A 7,527-nucleotide genomic window follows, 5' to 3' on the forward strand; every position below is an offset into this window, starting at 1 on the left:
ATCTTTCTTTTAGATAGGCTTATACCTAAAGATGGCCCACCCAGCCAAGATTTTTCTTCTCAATAGACTGTTGGTAAAATTGACATAACATTGCCCGTGTCTTAAAAGTGGCAGTAACAGATACAAGCAGAAACACAGACAGACACCCAAAGAAAATTCCCAAACTCAATGACAATAAACAGAAGGGAACCTATCACAGACCAGAAGGGAGTAAGCATTCCTAGGTATTTGAGCCCTGCTTTTGAGCCATGGACTCCAGCACCAGTGGTGCCATAGATGTCCCAAGAAGAGAAACCTGATATGTAAAATCAAGGGTCTTGGTGTACACATTGAAGGACTTACCACAAGGCCACATATTTGTGGCATTCAGTTTCCTTTCTCACAAAGTAGAAAAAAAGGGAGCATCCTTTACTCTCCAGGGAGAGAAGTTGGGAGTTCCCCAAAGCAAAAGGAGCTTTTGCGGCTGCTGGGACATTTCCTCAGTCCCCTCCTTTACTCACAGAAATTTTCCTCTGGTTTAACAAAGGCAAACTCTCCTGTATCCTACCTCTGTAGCATTGAGCTCTCAAGAAGCTCACCTTACATCCCAAGCCTGGTACCTTGGAGTATGAGGCCTGCCCAAGAAAGCTGGAGTGGGGGCTGTACTTAGGTTCCCTCTGGGTTGCCAGCTGTTACCAAAAGCTTGGTCCTTGTCCCCATGCCGATCCAATAAAGAGAACATAGTTTTGAGAAAGAGGAGAAAGAAGATCTATTGCTTTGCTAGCAAAGGAAAAGCACAGGGAACACTTGTCCCAGAAGCTGTTATTCTGCCCATCAGGAAAACAGGGAAGTTTTATTTTATTTATTTCTTTGTTTGTTTAATGTAGTATGATATTACCTTTATTAAAATAAAAGATACGACAAGAATTAAGTGGGCACACCAAAATGCGATAGTGTGAATACAAGATGCAGAGCCTGCATGGTCCCAGACCTTTCTGGTTCCTATATGATTGAGATGGGAGTGCTGTAATTATTTATATAATTAATAATGTTATAATAATATAATTAATTAATGTTATTTTTAGACATATGAGACAGTAGAGTGTATTTGGACATATTAAACATACATGGAATATACCTTATTCCAATTAGGATTCCATTCTTCTAGTTGTACATGATGTGGAGTTACACTGGCAGAGTTTTCATATATGAACATGAGAAAGTTATTCTACCACCTTTTCTCCCTTTTCTTCATTCCTCTTTGTCTAATCTAATAAACACCTATTCCCTCCCTATTCACCCATTTTTTGTACTAGCATCCATATATTAAAGAGAACATCCAGCCTTTGGTTTTTTGGAAATTAGCATATTTCATTTAGCACAATAGTCTCCAGTTCCATCCATTTACCTGCAAAATCCATAATCTTATCCTTCTTTGTAGCTGAGAAATATTCCATTGTGCATACATACCAATTTTCTTTACCCATTCTTCCATTGAAGGGAACCTAGGTTGGTTTCATTAGCTTAGCTATTGTAAATTGAGCTGCTAATAAATATTGATGTCATTGCATCATTGCAATATGCTGATTTTAAGTCCTTTGGGTATGCACTGAGAGTGGAATAACTGGGTGAAATGGTGGTCCCATTCTCAATTTTCTGAGGAATCTCCATACTGCTTTCTAGAGTGGATGCACCAACTTGCAGTCCCGCCAGTACTGTATGAGTGTACCATTTTCCCAACATCCATGTCAACATTTATTGTTACTTGTATTCTTGATTCTTGCCACTCTGACTGATGTGGGATGGAATCTTAGTGTCATTTTAACTTAACTTTCTCTAATTGCTAGGGATGTTGAATAATTTTTTATTTATTTGTTGACCATTATGTTTGTTTCTTCTTCTGCAAAGTACCTATTCAGTTCCTCTGCCCATTTATTGATTGGTTCATTAGGATTTTGTAGTTGGTGGGTTTTTTTCTTTTTCATCTTTATTTTATTTAATAATAATTGTTATTATTATAATTATTATTATTATTTTTTTTCATTTTTGATCTGTGTTAAGTTTTTTGAGTTCTGTATCCTGGAGATTAATGCACTATCTGATGTGCAGGTGGCAAAGATTTTCTGCCATAATATAGGATCTCTCTGCATCTTTTTGGTTGTTTCCTTTGGTATGAAGAATATTTTTACTTTGATAATACATCATTTATTGATTTTTTATTTTACTTCTTGTGCTTTAGGAGTCTTGTTGAGGAGATTTGTTTGTAGGCCAACATGATGAAGAATTACGTCCATGTTTTCTTCTAATGCCTTGACCCTTGATCCACTTCGTTCTTTTTGTACATAGTGAGAGATAGGGATTAAATTTCACTCTACTACATATGGATTTACAGTTTTCCCAATACCATTTGTTGATCGTATAATTAGAAGACACAAAAGATTCCTCAAGAAGACTTCTCAAACTCATAAATGAATTCTGCAATAAGTAGCTATAAACTCAACACTCACAAGTCAGTTATATTTCCATAAACCAATGATGAATCAGCTGAAGGTGAAATTAGAAAAACTATCCCAATCACAATAGCCTCAAAAAAAGAAAATAAAGAAAAAATGAAGGAATTCATCTAACAAAAAAAGTGAAAGGTGAAAATCCCTTACAAAGGAGAATATAGAAAACTAAAGAAAGAAATCCAAAAAGACCTTACAGGATGCAAAGATCTCCTATGTTCTGGAGTAGGCAGAATTAATATTGACAAAATGGCCGTACTACCAAAAGTGCCATAGAAATTCATTGCAATTCCTGTTACAATTTTGATGATGTTCTTCATAGAATTATAAAAAGCAATGTGGAAATCCCTTTAAAAAAAGGAGAGGCCCAGAATATTCAAAGTAATCATCAGTGAGAAAAGTGAAGCAGAAGCATTTCAATAAAAGGAGGTTTTACAAATGCTACATTTCATTGTGTCCTCTTTAGAGAGCTGAAATTTACTTGTTAATTTTGGAGATAGCTATTTTGGAAATATTCTAGTGCCATCCCCAAAGTCTGAATTACTTTGTTGCTGTGGTGGGTGTGTGCTCAGGGACAGATAACTCTGCCTCAGATGGGGAGAAAGTAATCCTGTTTCCCCAAGATTCTGAAGGGGCAAAGATTAGCAAGGGGAGCTAGAGGAAGAGAAAAAGAAAGAAAAATGTCTCTTTTAAAAGTAAGTCACAGTGGCAAAGCAGCGAGTGTTCTCTTCAAAGCATGAAGTGTACCACTGTTTTAGGTACAGCCTGCTTTTTGCCTCAGTCAGTGCTGCCTTTAAGTGTGTGTGGGGGGAGGGGGGTGAATCCTGAAAGAAGCTCAGTTTCACAGTTGCAGGGACATTTCTTATTAATTCCTTTCCTCCAGGGTCAGCTACCATGAACAGCATGATAGTGGTGGCAGACCATCATCCTATACTGTCATTCATGTCAGGGAATGGAGGCTAGATTTGGTCACCAGCCTACATAATAAATAAGCAAATAATGTATTAAGGGGAAAGTCTATTTTTTGAATAGATTTGGTCAAAACTAAGACATGGAACTAAACTATATCCACTCATCCAGTAGGATCTAATAGAAGTGGTAAAATTATGGAAAGAAAACCACAAAATATACACATGTACATTTATCTAGCCTGTACTATCAGAGACAATATAAAACTTCAGTATTGCCTGGGCTCTGGGGGCAGTTCTCAGGTTTCATTCTCAGAAGGAGGTAACTCTAAATGCAGAAAAGCAGTTGAGACGATATTGCTTTTGATTTTAAAAGTGATCCATTTCACTTGCTTTCCAACAGAGACTTGGAGACACAGAAGCCCTATCCTTTCTGATGATTAGATTTCAAAGAAGCAGCTGTGGGAGAAATGATAAGAAAAAACATTTTTCTTTTCTTTTCTTTCCTTCTTTTTCTTTTATAAAAATTTGTTCTTATTACTTACATATATTAGTAGAAAGTATTTTTACATATTATACACGTATGAACATAACTTCCCAATCTTCTGTTTGTACAGGATATGTAGTTAACATTGGTCATGTATTCTGTGCTTATAGGAAAGAAGAGTCACACATTCTAATATCTTTCCTATTCCCATTTCTCCTCCCTTCCCTTCATCCCCCTTTCTGCAATCCACAGTAATTCTATTCTTCCCTACACACAACCTCCCACCCCACCCCCTTATTATTATGAGTCATTTTCCTATCATAGATAACTTTGGACTTTGGATTTTGGAAACTAGTTTATTTCGCTTTGCATTATATTCACCACCTCCAACCATTTATCGGTAGATGCCATAATTTCAGTTCTCTTTATAATTGATTAGTATTCATACACACACTCACACACACACACACACACACACACACACACACACACACACCTATACTTACATACATACCACATTTTCTTTATTGATACATCTTTGAAGGGCATCTAATTTGGTTCCTAGCTTGGCTATTGTGAATTGAGCTGCTATAAACATTTGTGTGACCATGTCACATGAATCAGTAGTATGCTGATCTTAAGTCCTTTGGGTATAAACTGAGGAGTGGAACAGCTGGGTCAAATGGTGGTCTCATTTCAAGTTTTCCCAGGAATCTCCATACCATTTACCAGAGCGTTTGCACAAATTTGCAGTCCCACCAACAATGTACGAGTGTACTTTCTTCCCCCACATTCTTGCCAATATCCATTGTTGCTTGTATTCTTAATATTTGTCATTCTGAAAAAGATTTTTAAGCATAAGGCTTTTTTAAAAAAATTATTAATGTAGGTTTCTAGGGAAGGTGGGTCAGAGACATATCATCAGATGTCAACTAGAAGAATGGACAAATTATTTTCATCTTTCTGTCCTTTAATGGATGGAAATCAGTGGGAGATTTTTCCCCTAATGGATGTGGCCTGAGCCTGCTTGAAGTTTTACTAGCACTGGTTGGTTCTCTGTATATGGGTGTAAGGATAGAGTCATCATGTTCCACTGTTCTTTTGGAGTTCTAACTTAAATTATATTTCTAGATGAGTAAGACACTGTACTACCCAAGTGTTCCAAATATCTATTTTCTAGATATTTATTGCATAAAAATTAAAATAAAGAATCAAGAGTATAAAGTCGAGTTACTCATATTGAAGCAGTAGGATCACAAGTTGAAGGGAAGTCTGGGCAATTTAGTAAGTCCCTCTCAATAATAATAATAGTAATAATAATAATAACAATAATAATAATAGAGCTCAGTGGTCCAGTATTTGCTCATCAAGCCTGATCCCTTGATGAAAAAAATAAAATAAAATTGAAAAAATTCAAAAGTCCCACCATTAAAAAAAATTAAAATTAAGGGAGGGGAACATAGAGAGCTCAGCAGCAGAGTGCTTGCTTAGTTATGCCAAAGGCAGAATGGCTGTATGTACATATAATATATGGTATAAAACAAAATGAAAAAGAAACAATGTTAAAAAGATTTTTGTTTGTTTTGTCTTAAAACATGATTTCCTAGCATATGCATCTACTTAGGTTTCTTTCTCTTTTTTTCCTCTGTCTCAATAAAGTAATCTCTTTACCATTTTCATAGCAAATTTCTTGACTATCACCACAATAACACATAACAAATTTAAGTAGAGAAAAGCTTAAATATCATATTTAATCAAAGTTTTACTAACACAGGAAACTTCCAAACTCAAATCCCTAATATCCAGGGTAAATTGTATTTTACTGTTGGTAAAAATGTTAATTAATACAGCCATGTATCACCACTTTTCTCTATTGAATAGTAAATGTTTGCCCACTTTAACATGGCCAAGTTTGTTTTCTTTCCACACAGACAATATTTTAATACTTCTTTATTGTTGTCAATACAAAACACCTCAAATAATTTAATCGTTTGTAATATTAAGAAAAAGTTTTTTTTTCTTTGAAGTAAAACTTGTTGAGTATAGTAAGGCAAGGGTTTTGTTTTGTTTTGAGATTGTTAGAGTGGTATTATTACTACTTGAAGAAAGGAGGTAGGCTACACTGCTCCTTTCTCCACAAGTATTTGAGATTAAATTTCTTTTACTGAAAGCCAGAGTTAAAGAAAGATAGAAGAAACTTTTGTTTCAGAATTTTCATCTATGGGAGGCTATGGGGATAGAAAAACTTTTAAAAGAGAAGAGATGGCAAAGTGGGACAAAAAGCAGGAAATATACATATGGATATTTAGTTGGATCATTGCAGACAGGCTGGCACTGAGGAAAATATACATACTTGCTTCTGTGGTGTAAGTTAATCAGACGGCTGGGGGAGAAAAAAAGAATCCAGTCTTGATTCTCAGGATCAGAAAGTTTCCATCAATTTCATGGGTGCCCCCAGTTTCTTAGGGAATCTGTTTCAGCACCAACGTCATAGGTAGAGACACCATGGAATATACAAATTGACAAAGAATAATAATTACAGCAAAAGGCCTAGGGAACACTTGTGCCTAGAAAAGACTTGAGAGAAGCTTAAATCTTCATAATTAGTTGATATAACATCTGAATATGAGCAATACTAATTAATGAAAGGTTTCCCCCAAGTAGAGCTGAAAAGAGTTGCTCTCAAAGAGTGGAAGAGATGGCAGTACATTTGACATAATAACATATTCAGCATCCAATTAACAGAGAGAACTTTGGCTTTGGTTCTTTGTGATTGGCTTATGTCACTTACTGTGGTTAGTATCTGGTTCTATCCATTTACCTGCAAATGACATAATTTCATTCTTCGTGAAGGCTGAGTAGTATTCCAGTGTGTATATGTACCATCTGTTCTTTATTCATTCATCTGTACAAAAATCCTTTATCCCATCAAACTAAATGCAAACTAAGGGAAGAGTGGCAAGATAAACAACTGGACCCAGAAAAGATAAGAAAAGAAAAACAGAAATAGATGCCGACCAATGTTTTGTTGGCAGTCTCTGCAAAAGACTCTTCAAAGAAGCCTAAAAAAATGATATATCTATTATATATCAATGTGCCCAGTGTAAGAAAAAGGACTAAGCAGAGCCTCTGGGTATAACTGACAGTGAGAAAGTCACTGATGGCATTTGATGGCATTGCAATAATGATAGTAGAAGTTGAGATCAAAATCATCCTGTGCCGCAACCCTTGAATGCCACTTGGAAAAAAAAGTTTAAGGCACAGTTTTTGTATATGCCAGATTGTCTCTTCCCTCTCCTGGGATACAATTAGTGTGTGTGTGTGTGTGTGTGTGTGTGTGTGTGTACAGATAACATTCATAAGGATTGTTTCAGAATATGAATTTTAAAAATAGTCTGACACTGAAAAAAAGATACAAAAAAATTATACATATTAAAATATATTTCAGTATGGAAAACTAGATGATTCAAAATGTGTTTCTGGATGAAAAAAGTAATATTCTTGTACCAAAGTCCAAGATAAGAAGTCAAAACTAAGGTTTTTTTTTTTTTTTTTTTTTTACTTCTACAGAATGACTAAGTTGCAGAACATTTGTGGAAGTTAACCACCCCTCTCCCCATTAAATTGTATGTGAATAAGTTGGCTA

This window comes from Marmota flaviventris, chromosome Y (genome assembly GCF_047511675.1).
Source record: "Marmota flaviventris isolate mMarFla1 chromosome Y, mMarFla1.hap1, whole genome shotgun sequence".
NCBI classification, from domain to species: domain Eukaryota; kingdom Metazoa; phylum Chordata; class Mammalia; order Rodentia; family Sciuridae; genus Marmota; species Marmota flaviventris.